Raw genomic sequence first — 22,330 nt, forward strand, 5'->3', positions numbered from 1 at the left:
CACTCTCAAGGTTTCTGTTTTATTACCGAATGATTCCCTCCTAGCAGCAAAGGGACATTTTACAATCTTATTCTCTTGGTTATTTATGAATGCTGTGTTAACATACACAGATAAGTGCTGGACCTTTACAGCTCAGTGACGTCCGCTGAGGGCTATCATCTGCAACCCGAGAAACAATTCAGTCATTAGCGATTTACAGCCGCCTTCATTTCTTCTGTTTAGAAAGCCATTACTCTGAACACAACAACTCCATATTCATACTTCCTAAGCTGTTCACTCTTTCTCAGAGACAGTGTTTGGTTAATGCTATAATGCATCTTCCTGCCAGTTTACGTTTGCAAGGGAGATAAGCTGAGAGGTGTTGGAGGTGTTCCACTTTCAGCCCCAAAGCTGTGATACTGGATAGCCTCTGCAGTGGGGTAGTGTGTATTTGGCAAACTTTCTTTAAATAGAAAAGAAGTATTCTCCACAGCAAACTGGCTTGGTCTTCACAGCAAGGTCACCCTTATTTCTCTCCTCATTAGGGTCGAACAGTAAGACTCCTTGGCCACACATCCGCACTGGCCACATCACCTAACTCAGCAATTGATCCCCCTGTGGTCACACAACACACAGACAAACACACAGTGACAGCACACACAGCACACACAGCACACACACAGCGCCAGTGAAGAAAGGCTTTTGTACAGAGGAGCTGTCTGAGCAGAAGAGAGCAGGCAGGGTCTTAGTTGCTAATCATTAACACAGACTGCCTGTTTGCTTTGCCTCTGCCCAGCTAAATGTCTGTTAGTGTGTGTGTGTGTGTGTGTGTGTGTGTGTGTGTGTGTGTGTGTGTGTGTGTGTGTGTGTGTGTGTGTGTGTGTGTGTGTGTGTGTGTGTGTGTGTGTGTGTGTACATTCGGTACGCACATGTAACATCTGTCCACGCCCGCTGCTGTGTATCCCTCTGAGTTACACTTTGCGGCAGACTTCCTGTTCTCTCGCAGCTCACAAATTAGCGTAGAAGACAGATGTATCGTAGAGGAGAAAAAGGCTACTGTTCACTTGCCTCATAATGAATCCGTAGACAAAACAAGCAGACACCAAGCACTTGATTAGACATGCTCTGATCAATTGGAGTTGATTAAAAAAAATACGTCTACATGTCATGCCAATAAAGCACTATTAAATAACCTAACCTCCATCAAGTTAAGTGTCCATCAGCCTCCACCGTTTGGCCGTTTTTTTTGCTGCCTCTCCACCTTTGCCTCTGCATCTGCTTCCCCCTCTCTGGGACATCTAAGGAGCCACATCTGGACAGGCAAAGAGTCTGAGGGGACGCCATGCAGCTTCTCCAGGCAGCACATTAGCATACACTTACTCTGGGAATGCCCTTGACTATCTTTCTGAAGAAAGGGACGTGAGCAGCATAAAATGCACCAGCGGGACCCGAGAAGAGACAGGAATAGATGGAGTGAGACAGAAGGATGGGGGGAAGATTTAAATGACACTTATTCATCAATCACACCATCTGATGTTATAAGGCGTTCACAATGGACTTATCTAAGAGGGAATACTGTCTGAAATGTTCCACTAAACACAAGTAAGTTTGCGAATGCCCATCTTATAACAACTTCATTTGATATTTATTTTCATGGAGCGGGAGTTGAAGGAAAATGTCAGAAAATAGTGAGATGACAGATTGGGGAGGTGTGCATTTTGTCTGACAGAAGAAGGGCAAGCAAGGAGGAGATAGAGGAAGAGAGAAATTGGGGGAGGGGGCTGGAGTAAGAGGGCGGGAAGAGAGGAGGCGAGTGTCACACAGAGAGAGAGAGAGAGAGAGAGAGGCAGGGAACAGCAAGCAGCTCGTTGTCGGAGCTGTTGACTGGGTGTTCGAGTGTGTGATCGCGAGTACTTCTTGAGCCGTTGTGTGTGTGTGAGAAAATAAAAGGAGGACACTGCTTTTTTTTTAAAAAGCCTTTTTGTTTCTTCTTTAAGTGTCTCATCGAGTTCCCTCAGTGAAAGCAGAACTTGTGTGAACCCCTTCCGGGGATTGTTAAGAAGGACAGCGTGCTGCCAGGTAAGAGACAAACAAACAACAAACGAGGATAGCACTCTGGTGGTGATGATAACATGGTTACACAGTCACATGAGAGCTCTTGTTAGTGTTGCTGCTTTGAAATGTCATGTGTGCTTGAAATGGAGCTGCTTTTGTGTGTGTGCACATGTGTGTGAGCATACACGGCTCGTAGGAAGCTGTACTGTAATTGTGACAGGAAGAGTCATTATGGAGCAGGAGGAGGAAGAAGAGGAGGTGTAGTGTGTTTTTGACTGCAGCTCATCCAGCATGGCAGATGTCAGAGCATATCAGATTTACAATGACAGGAATTAGTGGAGAGGAAGAAATTCACATTTCAGAGATCAGATCAAATTTGGAGAGAGAGTGAAAAGACACACATTTGCAACAGTTCCTTTCCTTCATATTGTGATGGTTAAACATCTTAATAGAGATGACTAAGATCATGTTTTGTACAGTAGTGGAAAACTGGTAGCAATTTTGGTTTGTGGGAAATCCAATTTGTGCGTGTCCACCTTTGTGAAGGGGTCCTGGCTGGTCGAGGCTCCACAGCTGATGGGATCCGTGGCATGAGCTCCATATTATCAGCTTCTCCTCGGGCTCAGCATGGCAACAGTAAAGTGTGTGAAAACAGAGAGAAAACATTCCGTATTCAGCAGTTGTATCTATAGCACGGCTTCCTATCCATGAGCTTGCTTTCTTTGTCATTTAATAAGAAGTTAGACTGTAATGGAATCACTGCGCTGTTTGTCATGTCCTCTTTGTCATTTGTTATCTCTCCCTCTCTCTGGAGTGTAATTATCCCAGATTCAGACGAAATGAACTAGTCCATCTCTTTCTCCCCATTCATGCACGCAGACGTACAGTAGTGAAGACAGAACAAAAGCTTCTCTGTACCTAATAACATTTGCCCTTTTCTTTTTTCTTCTTCTCTCATTTGGGAACATGAAAGAGGTGGTGGATTGTGGGGCTTCAAATAGCCCCTGTCTATTTGATTCCATTGTCTCGAGCTGGAACCAGCTATGAAAGCTCAATCTTTTCAAACGCAAAACTAATTCAGTTGGATTTCAGTTCCATTTTGACTTCATTTTTCCACCACCTTCCCAGTCCTTTATTTTCCTAAAAGGTTAATTGAATCCTATTCACATCCAGTTCCAAGGCTCCATTGGAAGTGTTTTTCTACATCCCATAGTGGACCTGAACAATATACACCTTTCATATTGTTACCATGAGATTGAGAGTGTAAAATAAGTCATTTACGTAAGCATAATCCATTCATTTGTCTTAAAGGACAAATCCTTTTATTGTTACACAGTTTGCTCACTGGCCTTGTCATGTGATTCAACAACTGCTGTGTGTGTGTGTGTGTGTGTGTGTGTGTGTGTGTGTGTGTGTGTGTGTGTGTGTGTGTGTGTGTGTGTGTGTGTGTGTGTGTGTGTGTGTGTGTGTGTGTGTGTGTGTGTGTGTGTGTGTGTGTGTGTGTGTGTGTGTGTGTGTGTGTGTGTGTGTGTGTGTGTGTGTGTGCGCAGCTGTGAGATTTCCCATTTCGTCAATAGTTAATAACTGTCTCCATTGACACAATGTGTTTTTCAACGGATGGAAAGCCTTGAATGACACATGCTCTACGGTACTGTACCATCACCAAGTTAAAACGCTGCCCGAGTTGTATTTAAATCTAGGAAATACGTTGACCTTCACACAACCTTGCAGTGTTACAGTGGCTGTTTGTTTAGGTATTAGGGGGTGGTGACATTTGAGAATAATGACAACTCTCATATGTCTTATAGAAGAGAAAGGGAAGGATTGAAGTGTATTGGAAGAGCGGAAAGTTATACTTTTGACTTTATATCTGTTGTATCTTTTGTCATTTATTTTCTAAATGCACATGCTTTTCTTTCATAGAAGTGACCGGATCACTCCATCCACACTCGGTACAGTTTCCCTGCCAAGCGCGGGCAGGAAGCTCCTTCCACTCCGTTAGATGCAGTCCGCGTTCTCCGTGACTCATTGTCTCATTCACTCTGATTGGCTGTCTTTCTCACTCGGGGAAAGACAGGACGCGGAGCGCTTGGCCTCTCGTGAGCAGGGTTCAGCCGTTCTTTTTCCCTCTAAATGCTCATTCACAATGTGTAGGTTGGCATAAAGTCAGGGTGAAAAGGGTTGGGGGAATTCTTTTGATCTCTCTCTTTTGTGTCCGCATGCAACTGCCTGGGACATTCACACAGTTAATCAAAACACTGAGATCCTTCTCCTTAAAACGGGCCATTTTCCATCCAGCCCCAACCACAGTCGTGTCTTATATGTCCATCTGTATGCAGACCTCCTTACAGCACTCCCATCCCTTTGTTGATGACGCTTTCACATGTGACAGCTTTGGAGGAAACAGGGCGTGGAGCTTCTGCCTGCTGAGCCTTTTTTTGCCTCTGACAGACGGACCCGGCAGAGACCAGGTCCAATCTGCTCCGCCCAGTAACCCTGCCAAGAAAAAAAATCATATTTTCCCCCCAGTGGGCAAAGCCTCTGTGCTCAGGCGCTGTTTCAGAACCATGGACAGCGCTCCTGCTCAGAGGGGAGAGGTGGACACAAGCAGAGGAGGGAGCAGTTCAGCACCACCTCTTGTGGACAGCACCAATGGAGCGGTGCAGGAATGAGTCTTGGACCTTGAAATAAGTCAGCCATTTAGCACTTCCAAGTTTTTTCATCTCGAAATCAATGGTTTTTCATATGTGGTTGGTTTCTTGAAAACAAATAAAGGTCTGTGGTATGTAACAAAGGCTGAAGAGATTTTCATGTTTTGTTATACATCATGAAATATGTCAGTAAATATCCGAATGAAAACCTTGTGAATGTCTAAAGCCTCAATGTGACTCAGGTCAGTTGCTAACAAGTGGCTTGATAAGACACATCATCAAATACAAATCCAGCTCCCAGAGTCAAAACAGATACAGTACATGACGACTGATGGATCCATCCTTGTGTGTACAGATATTCACATGGCGATTAGATAATATACCAAGGGGTTTTACATTGTGGTTGCAGAAGGCATTGTTGCTGATAGGAGCAAGCAAAGCAGTGTTTGAATATGTATCAGTTTGAATCTATTTGTGTTTACGAACCAACACTGACTGTCAGTCGAGTTTGCGGGCAACAGTGTTCCACCAGGTAGCCAGGCTAGATCCCTTCGACTGTTGCCAGAATATCAAAGCTTACTGACAGGATGTGTGCTTGCCTTCCACAGTGCATGCAGTTCACTGGAGCGTAAGACCTTTTGTTTGCTCGCAGTCAGGGATACTCATAATGCACTTGTATATACAGTCCCATTTATATCTGCGCTTTAAATACTCTGTAGACATGTCACGAAAAACTACAAAACTATTATTAAAATGTGTATTGAAGGCAGTCAGCTGACAGGTATGCGTTTTATTTATTCCTACTATAAAAAGGACTTTCTAATGGAAACTCTGTTTTGGAGAAAACCTCTCTTGGGCTGTCCCACTCCAGATTCAGCAACTGTTCTCCATTATATCCCTGTCCCTGCTCAGCATCAGTGCTTTCTACCGAAGACGAACACATTCCCATAGCAACATGCAGAGACAACAGAGACATTATATCCAAGATGGTCGCAGCGTGAGTAAGCGCATCTCAAGCTCGTCTGTTTGTCGCTGTTACATTAGCTCTTTAAAGCTCATATCATTGATCCACATGATCTGAACCCATGAATATTTTAATAACATAGTAAAGCGGCTCACTACGGTCTCTGGATTATTGTATTTTTTGCATTTGCAACTATGGAGGGAAACATGTCTCTGCAAACTTTGTGGGACGCGATTCAGCAAATCAAGACCGACATGCTGACTCACATTGAATCAAAAATGGATTCCATTCAAAATAGCTTGAGCAGGATACACAATTCCCTGTCTAGTTTGGGAGACCAGGTCAATTTGTTTGAGCAGCGTGTCGGGGCTAATGAGGACAATGTACACGAGTGTGTCGCTCGAGTCAAGCAGCTTGAGAAAGACAACTCCTTCCTAATGTCTAAAGTTGATGACTTGGAGAACCGGAGCCGACGATCTAAACTTCGCTTCGTAGGAATCCAGGAGTCCGCTGAAGGCAGTGACATTATCGGCTTCATGTCTCGGCTCATCCCGCAGCTCCTGGAGCCAGCTGCCTTCCCTACCCTGCCGATCATTGAGAGGGCACACCGCTCACCGACTGCAAGGCAAAACTCCCGTGCCAGCCCGCGGGTCATCATGATCGAGCTGCTGAACTTCCAGGACAAAGTGAACATCCTTCGTCTTGCCAGGGAGAAAAAGTCTCTGGACTACAACGGGAAACACATCAGCATATATCCCGATTTCAGTCCCGAGCTTACCAGAAGACGCCGGAGCTTCGATCCAGTCAAACGCGAGCTCTGTGAACTCAACATGAAGTACTTTTTCCTCTACCCGTGCACCCTCTGCGTTGTTGTTGATGGCACACAACAACGCTTCTCTACCCACAAAGACGCGGAGGCAATCTTCATGTCTACCTCAAACTCTCCTGGGTGACGAACATCCCCAGAGATGAGGCTGCTGCTAATGGTAGCATGTTGATCCACTTCGATGGTGCAGCTAAGTGACTTTCTCCTCGGTTTCTTCTCTTCTCTTCTCTTTTATTTTTCTCATCTTCTCTAAAAACAGAGACCTGTTTACGTGACATGTCATGACTGCTGAGAAGTTGTTGACACTCTCTTTTGTGTTTATTATAACTTAATATAACAGGTGGGCACCCGCCTGGCTCTTTCAGTTGTGTTGTTTGTTTACATTTTACAGTGACATTGACGTCACTTCTTCTTCTTTGGCACGTTAGAGCCCACTACTACTATTGCAATACTGCCCCGAGTGGCTGTTATTGTTAAATAATGTTTGTGTTCGTTTTTCTGTATTTTTCTTTTTGTGTTTGAATGTTTTGTATGTCTGTTTTACATTAATTGTTGAATCTTGCAATCTTTACAATAATGAATCACATGTATGTGTAACAAGTGACAGGAACATTATTTGCTATTATTTCCAGACTGGATGAATTAAAGGGTATAAAAATCATTCATTTGAATATCAGGAGTCTATTGCCCAAAATTGATTTACTTCGGATATGGGTTGTTCTACATAAACCTAAAATCATCACACTCTCTGAAACTTGGCTTAGTAGTAACATTTCCGATAGTGAACTACAAATCACAAATTATTTGCTTTACAGATCTGATAGATGCAGCAGGGGTGGAGGTGTGGCTATTTACGTCTCCTCTGACCTTGTGACTGAGCTAATTGCTACTTCTATAGAGCCTCTACATTTTGAATGCATTTTTCTTAAAATTATTTTTCATGAAAATAAATGCTTGACTATTGGTAGCATCTATAGGCCACCTTCTTCACCTGCAGAGTCTTTTAACCATATAATCTACACTATCAACTCCATTTCCTGCGGAAATGAAGTGATCTTGCTTGGTGATTTCAACAAAAATTGGTTGGATAAATCATCTGATAGAGAGAAAAAACTTTTCAGTAGTCTAAATGTTAAATAGCTAATTAATGAGCCAACTCGTATCACTCTCAGAACCCAATCTCTGCTTGACTGGATACTGGTGTCACACCCTTACAGAATCTTAAAAGCTGGTGTCAAGTCGGATTGCTTCAGCAATCATTCAATTATTTATTACGTATGGAAAATCTAATTAATTAAACTACCTCCAAAACTAGTCCAAATCAGACAATATAAAAAATTGAATGTTGATTTATTTATTAATGATGTTGTTGCCCTTAATTGGGACAGATTTCAGCAATACTTTTTGTACAAGATGCTTGGTATTTTCTGCATTCTTCTTTTTTTTTTGCATTTTTCTGCACTGATGTCATGAACAAACATGCACCTGTGAGAACGGTTAAGGTCAAAGGTCAACATCTCCATTGGATCAATTCTGAACTCATCAGTCTCTTTAGGGAAAGAGATAAAGCATGGTCGATATATCGTCATTCAAGAACTATAGCTGATTGGGAAGTATACAGGCATCTTCGAAATCTGAGTAAAACCAAAACCCGAAATTTTAAATCGAGCTACTATAAAGAATCTCTCACATCGGACTTTAAGAATCCCAAGCAATTTTGGCCAAAAATTCAATCTATTATAAATAAAGCAGGTAAACATTCTATTAATAAAATAAGAACTGCTGATACAATGATTCATGACCCATTATCCATTGCTCAAATATTTAATCAGCATTTCGCTAATGTATGTTCCACTCTACTATCTCACTCCTTTTTGACGACTGGTATTTCTAATAGTAACTCATACTGCAACAGCTCTTTTTCTTTTAAGAAGATTCTACCACACGAAGTTCATAATGCTATCACAGAATTAAAAGTGGATGGCAGTGCAGGACTCGATGGTATAGAAAACAGGTTCATAAAATTGGCGTCCCATATTCTCATGTACCCACTTGCTGATTTGTTCAACCTGTCTTTGTCCACCTGTGAGTTGCCGACTATTTGGAAATGTGCACGCATCATTCCACTGCATAAAGGTGGGGATTTACTTGATACAAATAATGATAGACCAATCTCTATAATCTGTTCTATTTCCAAAGTTTTGGAGAAAATAATTTATAATCAACTGTCACATTATCTCAATACTTATAATATTTTATCTCCGGTTCAATCTGGTTTCAGGCCTAATCACTCCACAACAACTGCCCTACTTAAATGTACGAATGACTTGTACTCTGCTGCAAATGATGGTGAACTCACAGTTGCCATTTTTATTGACTTGACAAAAGCCTTTGATTTCGTTGATCGATATCTGCTCTTGGATAAACTTCACGGCATTGGCCTATCTAATAATACAGTGTTATGGTTTAACTCGTACCTTCACAGTAAAAAGCAATGTGTTGTTGTTAATGGAAAACAGTCTAACCTGTTGATCCAACAAAAGGGTGTACCCCAAGAATCAACTCTGGGCCCACTTCTGTTCTCTATTTACATAAATGATGTATCTTCTTGTCTCATTAATTGTTGTACTCACCTTTATGCTTATGACACTGTCATATATACATCCAAATCAGATTTTTCACAAATTCAGATCTCTCTTCAATCGGATTTTAATGTCTTACAGGACTGGCTATCACACAATAAACTACTGCTTAACAAAACAAAATCTTATACCATGGTCTTTGGTACCAGGCAGAAGCCCAAATCCAAACCTAATGTAGTAATAACATGTAAGGATTGCACTTCTCTGCATAAAGTTGAAAGCTTTAAATATCTTGGTATGGCTAGACTCTGAACTTTCATTTAAACTACATATAAAGCATGTAATACAAAAAGTCAATTACGGAATCGGTGTTTTACACCGCTCTCGCAATTTTTTTACGCTCAGTGTCCGAAAGAGAATTGCTTCTCAACTTATTCTTCCGATTATGGACTATTGTGATGTTTTTTACCAAAATGCACATAAATCAGATCTTGCTCCACTCAATATAGCCTACAACAGACTATGCAGATTTGTTCTTGGTTGTCCTTTTCGTACACATCACTGCACAATGTATAACCAACTTAAATGGCCTTCTTTAAATGTAAGAAGACACACGCATTGGCTTCAGCTGATATTTAAATGCATTTATCTTAACTATCCCCCTTATTTAAAGCAGTATTTCGTACCCTACTCTTCAAATCATCAAGTTAGATATTCTGTTCAGATTTATTTCTCTGTCCCCTCTGCTAAAAAATTGATTGGCAGAAGAGCGTTCAGGTTCAAAGCCCCAACAGACTGGAATACTTTAACTGCTGCTATTAGATCTCTTGCATCATTGGGTATATTTAAACATGCATTGTTATCTCACTTTCAACTGGTCTGTACTTGTTATTAACTGATATTGATGAAACTGATTTGCTCGACTGTCTCAAATTGTAATGATTGTGTGCATTGCTTGAATTTCACTTAACAGACTGTATGGGTTTGTCTTGTGTGTCATGTTTTGCATTTTGTCTTTTTGTTTATGTATGTCTGTAAGTTGTTGCTATTGTCGGGACCCCCTTGAAAACGAGATGGTGCATCTCAATGAATAAAAATGTCTATATATATGCTTCATTTCACACTATAAATCATTGGGAGTCAGTTATGGCTTTGAAGAACCATTTTATTGATTTGAATGCATGGTTTTAGTATGTACATACGTGCAAAGCATGCTAAGATCATAGGCCCATGATAAGAAATATTGTACACTCATCGATACGATAAAGTTGTTTTAGTTATCTGGGGCTGTTTGTCCTGCAGCTGGTTGCAAGTCACCCGTTTCATAAATGAATTGGATGTATCTTTCATCTTGTGTGTAATAACGGTTAACACAGTAAGAGAGTGTGAAATCCAACGTGTTATTTCTGTAAAGGCTGTTGGATGAAAGCGCACTGTACACTGCTCTCTGATCAGCGGTGATGGCGCTCACAGGAAGTCTTGATTGTAGCCTTGCACTGCATTAACACACTAGGGGGAGCTGGAAAGATAAATGGCTGCTTCTGTTCATGCATGTTCCCTAGCGCGCACACACACACACACACACACACACACACACACACACACACACACACACACACACACACACACACACACACACACACACATACACACATACACATATGCAAAAAAAGACTCAGCATGACATTGATTTTGTGCCTCGCTGCATGTCCCCCAAGTACAGAGGGTCTCCGGCCCCCTTCCACAGAAGCAATAAGAGCTGCACAAGTCTCACCCTGAAGCTGCTGTTATCACCACATGTCACTCCTCTCTCTCTTCTGCACCCCCATACACATGCCCCCTAATTGAGACGGCTAATAACCAAGCGGGGTCATTTGTATATGTATGCATTAGCATAATTGAATAGGCATGAGTTAAGTGTTTTCCGCTGGTGTGTTAATAACATGGTCTGAGAACACACATGCATGTGTTTGCCTGTTTGTTAGGCTTGCGATGTCATGACTTGGGAGGCATCCATCCGTTCAGTCCCCTCCTCTCTGCCCTGCCTCCATTTCTTCCCTTAACTGTCAGTGCCAGAAATCTAAGGTGTGGTCATTTGTTCTCACATATTAGATGATGAGATGTCCTTGGCTGTGTGTTTGCCAGAGCTAATAAACGGGGTTCTGTACCAGTTTGAGAACAGACATAATGTATGTGGCCGCTTCAACAGTTTTCAGACTGCTGGACAGTGAACATTTCTCTGAGTCAACCACACAGGGAATGTTCCCCTCTGAGCTGCCCACAGAGATTTCTTCTGCATCTGCTAGTTGCTCTTCAAGTCCTCCCTCCATCATTAAACCCTGCTCCCTGCAGAGGAGCCCTTATGCAGGAGGTGGGGCACACGCAGAGTTGAGTGCCTAAAGGGAAGAGAGGGATCAAGGAAGCAGGGTGGCGAGGATATCATTTCCATCTCGGCACGCCGCGGCTGTCGTCCTTGTCACTGCGATGTGTAAATCAGGGTGCTGTCTGCTGCAACCTGAGCAAGAGAGGAGCAGCTTTGTGCCTCCTCTCCTCTAACGGCACAGAAGAGACCTCTGTGTACAGACAACTGACAGCGCCTTGAAAGTGCAAATTCTTTACAGCACTCAGTGCACAGGTTACTGGCAGGTTAAAGGAAACTTGAAAATAGCACACATCAAACATATTTAACTGTTGCATAGCAACAACCTACAGTTTTTTCAGTAGTTGAAGCATCAAGCAAAGCCTTGTTTTGTGTTAGACAGAATGTGAGATAAAGGTAATAGAAAGGTGGGGAAAAGGATAAGAACTATGAACATCACTTTCATTAGTTTCATGGTCATAACATATTGAACTGGATCCTGTCTTCTATTATACATTGTCCAATCTCTTCCTTTGCTTCACCTGGAAGGACGTTTTTCAAGATCCAAAGTAATTGATGAAAAAGTTTCAGCCTTTAAACCCATCAAAGTTTAAATGAATGGAGAGACATTTATACAATATCATTTCCTGGGTCAGACGGATGATGAGCAGAAAAGATCCCTACTTTTTGATAAAATCACATCAAAGTGCAAATTGAGATTATTTAAAGACAAGAAAAGTTTGTACGGATGAATTCATTATGTGGTCAATCCTAAAAGAAAAAGTGCATGGGAATATAAACCCATTAACCAGCCCACAGGATGCTAGCACTGTGGAGACTTTTGTGGACACACAAAACAAACTGTTCCTCTGAACAGCATGTGTCTGAACTGACCTTCATGTTTGGTGAACAAAAACCAATTTCCACTGTTTGCCCTCCTCTTTTGTTGGTTACTGTTGATCAGAATCTTAGATGTTCCCTGTAACATCAAGGACAAACCAAAGTCTTTGTCTTGCACTCACGCTGCAAGTGTTTCTAAAGAATGTGATTTCCAGCGGTTCCCTTTTTCTATGTCCCAGGGCTGGCGGTATCACTATCTCTCCGTAACCTTCCAGTCAATCCTGGTTTGCTGCAATTAAAGGATCCATCATGTTAAAAGGCTTTCACAGGAAGAGGCCAGGGGGTTATCTTCAAATCAGGCATTTTCTCCAAACTCTGTCCTTTGGTGCATCGACAGGCCCTGAAGGAGAGCAGGCTCGCTAAATGTAGGGGTAATCACTGCTCTTAGACGTCCACTCAGGAGTGTATTATCAGCTAGCCCATGGAGAAGGCCCACTATGGCCAAAACACACTTACATGGCTTGCACAGAAAGAAAAAAAAACACCCACGCAAATGAGCGCTGCATTCGTGTGCAAAGCTGGGATTCATGTCCTCATGATTGCAAGTCTGAGGAAGAGAGAAGCAGCGGATACATTTCACAGCTTTTCAAGTGTCTTCCTGTTCGTGGGTCATGCACAGTGCTCTGTGTGTGAGCGTAAACTCACCTTTTACCCTGCAGAAGTTTGGTGAGGACTTGCACAGAAGCAAGGTTTGAAAGCCTGATGAAATGCAATCAGTGCCTTCCCCCCAACCCCCCCCCCCCCTGCCCATAACACATGCACTTTGTGATGAAAGCCAGGATGAAGTGGCAGAGAAATAAAAGTGAAATGTTAAAGCAGTTCTATTCCACTTTCTCCATTCCTTTATCTCTCCGCCCGATTTCACATCACCTGCTCTCAGATCAGAGGAGAAAAGTGGAGGTGTGTGTTTGTGCGGAGATATAGCGATGTGTGAGATGACTGTGATTAACGGCACTGATTCATCCGTCATCACCTTCACCTTCCGCCAGAAGTCGTGACTGAGTTTTCTTTGGGGGTGTAGCGAGTTGTTCCAGTACATTTGAAGCCAACCATCTGCTCTTCCAGCAAACATATTGTGTTAATCATCGTCTATCATCTCTCACACGGTTCATTGCATGTTAATGTTAGTAAAGATCCCAAGAAGCGAAAACACTGACGATGGAGGCTGTTTAACCGTCGCCAACAACCTGTGGAAGGGAAATGATACTACTAAACGTTTATAAAGTGTAAATCAACTCTTCCTCTCCCCTGTGTCTTTCCACCACAGCCAGCCCGCTATCCACCCCTTTCTGTGCCATTACTGTCAGTATAAGTAACCTCTCTGGCTCTTGATATCATAGACCCGCAGGAGGAACAAATTACCCAGGATACACTGATAAAAAAGAGAGAGAGAGAGCGAAGTTCACATGGATTATCGTGGCTTGAGTTTGACTGAATATTCTCCTTTAATTGATAGTTTCCACCAACAGAGCCTTGGGGAGTGAAGTGAGGAAGTGCAGGGGCCAAGAGAAACGGTGTTACTACTCTTAGAGGGCAGATCTCACAAACACATTGGTATTACGATGCATTTAAAAGCAGCAGAACATTTAGAAGCAGAAATATTTGTTGTTCTTGGGCTGACTGTTGGTGTTAGGAATGCATATTCAATTAGTCGCTTTCTTTCTATACGGTATTTTGATATCCATATTTGTGTTCACGTCTCTTTTATATCTTGTTTGCTGATTTAGGATTTGATTGAGTGAGTGATTAAACATTTGAATTGAAAAAGCAACCCTAAACTGTTTTGCAAGCATTGGCTGGTTCCTGCTTTAAAACATGTGGTCACCTTGGGCTATTCGTAGTAATGGGCATTTGATTGAAAGAATGATTACTGGCTTCTTTTCTCAAATTGAACGTGGACACCATAGTTTATTTTAATCCCACACACACCTTCTTGTTGCTTGAAATGCTCACTAGAGAACCAGGAATATAAAAGAAATGGCCGAAAGACCATTTCCATTTTCTCCTGTTCAAAACTTCTGAGTCTTTAATGAAACAATGATGTCTGCAATCTGATCATAATGTCCGAAGGAAATAATGGAGTTCACATACAGTGTCTTAGTCAAAACGTTTAAAAAAATGGACTTGTGATTTGTTGAAAAGAATAAAACATAATTGTCATTCAAAGAGCTTATTTGGGTGGTGAAGAGTTAAATGGATAATTCTTTGTCTTTCATCATTATAGCACAAACTGTTATTATGTCTAAAAGGAGCCACTCCAGTATTTGGAAATTGCTACAAGGTGCCGCATGCTGATTTACATGTAATGACATTTTTCAAATTAGTTTAGCAAACAATCACTGAATATGTGCATGTATCATAAGTGACAAATATTAATACAACGCAGACACTGGCAAGGAAAGGGAAACAAGGTGCAGGAGGTCAGTGTTTAACAACGGCTCTGTAATTGGAAACAAAATGGGAAGTCAGTCATGTTATTCTTCCCATCTGAAGAAAGGAGAGTGGATTGTGTGGGAGGTTTAATAGCTGTGAGTGAAAGCACCAGTCAGTATTAAGTCAGACTAGATTCTCACTCAAAATGGGATGTTTGTAGAGGTTAGAAGGTTCACAAATACAATACCAGTCAAATATAAATGCACAAATAATATTGAATTATGCCCCAGCACTTTAGCTTCCACATCCTTTAGTCATAAGCGCTCCTTGATGAGGCCCTAATTCTGGTTAAGAAAAAAAAATCTTCTCGCAGGCATGTGTTGTCTTAGCCGTGCTGTTTCTGCAGCTGTCTATATTTACTTAATTTAGCCAAATTCTGTTTGTGTTTATTAAGAAACGTGGCATGAAATGAGTGAAAAGAGCAAATGCACCAGTTTGATCAGTGGCAGCTTCTCACTTCCTCTCCGGTGCACGGATCATACCCCCTCCTGCATTTCTCCCTTTGGTCCATCAATCACTCCAGCTAGCATCACGGTCTAGTAAGCTTGACTGGCACTAAGGAGGGAATCTAACCTTAGAGCGCAGAGAGTGGTGCCAGCCAGTTCATGCAGAAATACATCCACATTTGACTTTTCTCTTATTCTTTTTGGACCACTTTATACAGTAAATTGGTTTAAATGTAGACGGACAAATGCAACTAAAGTAGAAGTGAAACATTTATAAATATATAAATGTAGGTTTACAGGGACTTTCAAACCTCCCTCATTAACCCCTGTACTGATTGAATTGATTACATTCTGTTTCCTTTGATGTGTGGCTTTAAAAAGAACGCTTGAAGCGGCAGCAAACTGAGATTTATCTTCCTTCTTGAGGACGCTCATCGTGCTGGTCAAGGACCTTACTAGTCAGGTCCTTTAACTCTTAAAAACTCAGACTCTTCTGAGCTTTTAATGCTCACCGGGCACCACTCTATTGATTACCACATTGATTTCATTCATCCAGGCCTATCTGTTTGTCCCTGAGCATCCAGGAGACATCCTATCATGTCTGTGTGCGCATTATTATAACTCTCGCACAGAAACTGAGCTGCATCCTCTTCTGTGTCAGCGCTCCGAGTCTTTTGTTGTACGCACGTGTACATTGAGCGTTGTTTGTGGCCTCGAGGCTGCACTGTTCAAGCTGATGGGGGGGGGGTCGAGGGTTCAGGGTCGACCCCTCGGTTGCATTTCCGCCCTGAGTAAATGAGCGACCTGGACACTGTCCCTCTAATGATTAAATGCATCATGTTGCTTTCATCCCGTCAGTGTGCTTTACCAATTTCTGCCTCTGCACACCGCTCTTGGATGACAGGAGAATAATGGATGTTTGGGTCCATAACTGGTGACTTTTTAACCCAGGAGGTAATTACAAATTCATTTCTGACTACACATTGTGGGAATCTAGATTAGATTGTTTTATGCCTCAGTATCAGCTGTGGTTTTGTGTTTTCAGACCAATTCTTTGGAATGCAATCTAATACTTTCCTATGTGCCGCTCACTTTGGCTCAAAGGAATGTGGGTCAACGGACAAGGTCACTGTGACACTAAGAAACAGGTTTTTGTCATTACCTCAATAATTCATATTGTACCTGTAATGATTATGTGAGAACTGCAACACATCTTCCATCGCAGACTGAAAACCCACCTTTCTGCACCTTTGCCAAAAAGTATATAATACCAAAAACTCGCTTTTGTACGTAGCACTTAGAAATGTGTTCCCTATTTGAAGCCAATGCAGGAGCACTCACAATGGTTTGGCTTATTGAAATCTAATGCACTTGCAGGATTCTTGCTTTTTGAGTTTGTATCTTCAGGGTTACAGCAAATGACTGATTGTAAGTTGGTTTGGATTGAAGCGTCAGCTGACTGAAATGTACTGGAATGTAACTCGACTGGTTTGCGAAGACGAAGTGCAACTTCAAGGAAGCAATTCTAGTCATTCTTGGTTAATTTAAATGTGTGGACAAGGAATGTCTTTAGAGGGTAATAAACAGGAAGGCTATCCACATTGATAAGCTGCTATAAATTAGAGCTGCAACAGGCTTTCATTGAGTCAAGTTAGTTCCTGTTTGCCAAGGGAATGCAGGAGGATGGAAGGAAAGGAAGAGTAGATACCGGTGACAGAAAGGAGACAAAGAGAGAGACGGAGAGGTGTGAAACAAACGTTCCACTCAGAAGTTTTCTGCAGCTCGCAGATGGCTGTCCTCTCTCTTCATCTCCTCTTCACAGCATTGTTTCCATCTCTCTGGACCACTCTCCAAGAAACATGAGAGAGTCCCCTCAGACTTCCCAGCCCTTCAAACATTACACACTGGTCGTATTGTGGGCGGCAGCATGTTTCTTTTTCTTCAGTCAGAAGAGATTCTCACAAAACGTTGTCCTGTTTATAAAATGTAAGTATTGATGAATAAAGATAGGGATACCATACCAGGTCAATTCCACCATGATATTAAATGATCACCCTGCTCTGCAGCTTTCATATGCATTAGTCATTAGCACTTCTTGAAGAGGCGTTAACTAAATAAATTGCATATTTATGGTCATTTAAATGCTTTGTTCCGGCCTACATTTGCCATAGTAGCCATGCTGTGTCTGCATCTGTCTATGTTTACTCTAAGTTGGCCAAAATGGGCTTGATTGAAAGCAGATTCGATCTGTTTGGTTGTTGTTAGGAAACATGTGGCATAAATTGATGGAAATGGCGGGACTAAGGTACTCTAACATGATTCAGTTTGGAGTCTGTCCTGCAATATGTCCTGACTGCAGCAGCTGTTACAGCCTGTTCTTTCCCAAATGTTCCTTAGACATTAATAATCATTGTGCAATTATAAAAATAAATGACTGGCAAGCTGTTCTCCCTTCCACCTCCAGGCTGACGGCAAGAAAACAGAATTCAAATGTAATCAATGTTTTCTGATAGGAGTGTTATTTATTATATTTAATATATTCACTGAGACAATTTAAAGCCAAGAACTTTGATTAAACTATTACATTGCACCAAATCACACCGTCCTTTCAAATATTATTAATTTCCTGACACCCTAAGAGTATTGATTATTCCTCTGTGAATCAGCACTGCACCGTTTTACTTTTGAAATACTAGCTCTGTGTTAAGATATCACAACTAGAGTAAGCGACAGGTTGTATGAATGCCAAACTTGCAGGCTAAAAAAACACAAACACGGTCAGACGCTTGAGAATATCTCCCAATACAAAAGACGGAATTTGTCACATCTTTATTTTAAGGGAGCTGAAATTTCACACTAATTCCCAATGTTCTGGGATGTGTAAGGGCTGGCTTAACACCATGCACCATCCTTGGTTTCCATGACGACTGTGATCCCTGTATGATAATCGGATTCCCACTATAGCTGTGAAAACACTCATTCCCGCCTGATCCAAGAAGATTCTAACATGAAGACGAGTGTGTGACGATGAACAGGCGAGTGAAGAAATGCTTTGAGGCTACAGGTCGGAGAGTCTATTCATACCTCCAGCAGCACTGTATCAACTGTACGGTGAGGAGAAGGAGCCATCTACTGTACAAGAAGGATGGAGGAGGTGTTAGCAGCGCCGACTGAACAACCCATTTGTGTGCACTTTGTTATTAGAGGAAGAAGAGCTTTAGTTGAAAAAGGAAAGCACTACATGTAATGTGAAATAAGGAGAAGCACAAGGAGCCATTTGGTTCGAGGTTTTGAACAGAAAGTATTCCGCTTTGTTTACAGATAGCCTATTTTGTTTCGTTTTTTTCTAGTATAAAGCATCTAGAAGCCCATTGAGATGTAGGGCACTTTGAAAGCTGCAGTTTGGTTTGTTTGTCCAAACCAAGGACAACAATGTCATGTCAAATCCTGGGGTTGGTCTAGTTTGCTTTACTTTGGAGAGCCACATTTGATTAGTGCAGCAACTATTTCCGTTACCGATTAATCAGCAGATATTTTTTACTTTTGTTTTGCAAATGACTGATATTTGTTTTTTCTACGAAAGACAAAAGATTTGCCATTATCTCTTCCTAGATCCACACGGATGTCCTCAAATGTCTTTCTTTATTCAACCAAAAGTCCAAATACCCCAAAATATTTAGCTTACAATGAAATGACTGACATTTGATACGCTGCAATCGGACAGTATGTTTGACTATTTCTGCTGAAAAATGACTAAACTATAGATTATCGAAATAAATATCTTTGTTGTCAAACAATTAAACGATTAATCGACCAGTCATTTCCACTCTAGTTGTTGGTATTGACTTTCTTACCATCCTAAACAAATGGAACTATTCAGTATGAGCAAACTTTTTTAATGTATTTTTTATCCAACCAAACATTTTCAAGAGATCTTTGGCTGGAAATAAATAAGTTATGACAGTATATACAACACAGAAAACGAAAAGAGAGCGAGAATGTGGCCTACAAAAGATCATATTCCCCGTAAAGCTAAATGTTTTGCAGAAGAAACTGGATAACAGACGATTCAGAGATTTTAATTGCATTCTTTTTGTTTCCAGACGCTTTTTTTATAAACTGAAGCTGAGATAGGAAAGGCTTGACTGCGTCCATTCTTTTCCCGGCCACAGTCTTAGCCGTTCACATTTATCTCCAGCTCAGCCTATGACACCTATAGATCCTCTCTCCTTTGCACAAGACAAATGACCTTATTACTGCAGAGGACCATTCAAAATAGGATCATGTCAGGCGTGGCAAACCGCCTCTGAGAAAACACACACCACTGTTTCTCTGGGAAACCATCAAAAGCACATTTTTATATCCAGACGTTTACTAGAGAGCACCTTATGCTGAGGCTGAGATACTGCTGAGGACCTTTGAATCACCATAAGGAAGTTTCTCTGTGTACTGACGGAGGTGTGTGTGTGTGTGTGTGTGTGTGTGTGTGTGTGTGTGTGTGTGTGTGTGTGTGTGTGTGTGTGTGTGTGTGTGTGTGTGTGTGTGTGTGTGTGTGTGTGTGTGTGTGTGTGTGTGTGTGTGTGTGTGTGTGTGTGTGTGTGTGTGTGTGTGTGTGTGTGTGTGTGTGTGTGTGTGTGTGTGTGTGTGTGTGTGTGTTTTCATAGCACTAATGGGGCAAGAGAGACAGCACAGGCACACAATGTTCTCCCTTGTGGGTAATGAGTGTCCACATCCATAATTACAGGATAGGATAGGATTCATTTTCCTCGGTACATAAAGACCTGAGGTCCTCTATGTTATCTACAGATCACTAGAACTTACCTCGTTAAATAATTAATGTGTCCAGCTGTGTGTGAGTGAGAAGGTTTGATGCTGTGCGAGGATCCGAGCATTACGGTGCCAGGTTTTTATTTTTTATAATTAGTCTTAAGCAATTGTAATTACGGTAACTTTGATGCTTCAAAGGTCACATCTGTTGGAGTCCTTTTTAAAAAGTGGAGCTCATTGATTTAGATCTGAACGGATATATGCTATAGCAGCCAATCACAGACCATCAAGCCTGATTCATAATGGCAGACATTAATGGCATTACTGAGGCTAATAGACCAATCGTAATGTGTCAGTCATCCAAAATAGGTCTGCTCTTTACAGTGGGCTCAATTGATTTGAATAAATCACAAAACAGTCAATCTATTCTCATTAAATATTTCACTTTTTTTTTCTTCCGGAAATTGGTATTTTCACTTGTGTTGCATTTTATCAAACTATTTCATATAATGGAATTCCAATCAACAGGTGGATTTAAAAATAATCAAATAAAAAAACATGAGATGGTAAACTAACTTTTTTAGACAAAAGAAATCGCACAATACACTTTTTTATGCCTCAACTGACTTTTAAAGTAACTTTTCATGCACAAGTTGCAACATTTAAAATTGTATTTAAAATGTAAAAAATGTGCTTGAATATATATCTAACAAAAAAATACATTTTGAGACATCACTTCGGACTTTTAGATGCTTTAAATCATATTTCTACAGACATTTCCAGCATTTCAAAAAAAAACTCTGTCAATAACAACTTGTGTTTGTTTTGTTGTAAAATATAGAAATTCTGCTGCAAAAAACAGCGGGTAAACCTTCCGGGTGTATATGTCCTTCACTTTTATTTACAGATTTAGCCCAGTCAAAGTTGTTCTCCTCTGAGTGACTCTCCAGATTATTCACGCCGGGTTCGGCCCCTCGGGTCAGCCCGGCCCCTCACTCGATGTTTATGCAGCATGTCAACACCTGACAGAGGACCCAGCAGAGCTGACAGTCCGTTCCCCTTTGCCTGATCAGTGAGGACTGTTGGCCCACAGCTGAAGGTCAGGACAGGGCGCGCACACACACATACAAACCCATACGCACACGCACACCCTCATTCACATGATAATCAGGCCAATTTAGTAGCAGATTTATGGAGGAACCAGCACACATCTGGAGGCAGCTGGAGGATGTTGTGAGTAGTCCAATTAGACAGAAATGTCCTTTTGTTTAAAACGTAGTAGCGGATCATAATATCTGAAGATCAAAGCATTTGCTGAGGATATTCCTGCTTATATTATTCAGATGATCTCATATTTATAAAAAAAACACAACGTAAATGCTCAAATTAATAGTAAATGATCAGAATTTGTCAGATTTGGGAAGCTTTAGTGATGGTTTTACATTAGTATCATTTCAACTAACGGTTATCAATGAATCGTTTGGTCCATAAAGGTCTTTTTCAATGTCCACAAACCAAAGATATTCTTTTAATAAGGTATTAAATAGAGAAAAGCAGGAAACATCATCTTGTATTCAACAACCCTCTCAAAGCAACAGCAGCCTGTGTATGGAAACGTGACATCACTGAATCTAGAAGGAAACAGTGACCGTTTCTCAATCTCGAGGATGCTGGCTTGGTAGTCGCGTACTTCCAAGTCACTTCCTTCAGAAACAAAGCACGTATGCTTCCAAGCCACGGCTTCGGAAAACGAAGAAGAATGGAACAGGCTAACAAGTGTGCTACTCTCTCTAACGGTTTCAACATAAACTGTACCGAAAATAAATACCTCACGATGTCTATCTAATTATGAACTTGCTTTACTTTCACGGAACACCTTTTTGGTGATAACAAATGTAGCAAAGTAACATATTTACCAACACATGTTCTACGCCACTACATACTTACATTTAAATGTGTGCTGCGTCGGTTCAGCCATTCTCCGCAAGGGTTTTTGAAATTGATCCGTGCGCAAAGCATTGTGGGGATTTTAAGGATGAGAAGTCTACCCATGTGCAGCCTCGAAATTTCCCCCAAACCAAGGACGCGACCTCGGTGGAATTCCAAGTATGCTGGACATTGGAACAGTCCTTCGGCGGCACTCGATGACGTAGCATCCTTGAAATATTGGCTTGGAAGCCAGTATCCTCGAGATTGAGAAACTGCCATTGAGCCAGACTCATTGACATGAATTTGCCCCCCAGCTGGTGTCACAGTCAAGTACCACCAGATAAGCCCAGATTCTCCTATATGCTTTCACTGCTCATGTGAGAGCTATACAGAATTGTTCCCCGTGTCTCGGCTAAGCTCTTTAACAGAGACAAAGCAG

At 41.5% G+C, this 22,330-nt stretch overlaps 1 protein-coding gene across 5 annotated transcripts in view; it reads left to right on the top strand.

Annotated features, from left to right (window-relative positions):
* Positions 1–22,330, top strand: part of syt1a (synaptotagmin Ia) — a 186,926-nt gene that overhangs the window by 104,162 nt on the left and 60,434 nt on the right. The window contains exon 1 of one of the 5 annotated variants that reach the window (XM_079655404.1): positions 1,817–2,058. The exons of the other annotated variants lie outside the window; for them this stretch is intronic. The gene's annotated coding sequence lies outside the window, so the exon portion shown is untranslated. Of the gene's footprint in view, positions 1–1,816; positions 2,059–22,330 lie in introns of those variants that run through there. 5 annotated transcript variants of the gene reach the window in all.

Source organism: Notothenia rossii (assembly GCF_949606895.1).
Source record: "Notothenia rossii genome assembly, chromosome: 10".
Taxonomy (NCBI): Eukaryota; Metazoa; Chordata; class Actinopteri; order Perciformes; family Nototheniidae; genus Notothenia; species Notothenia rossii.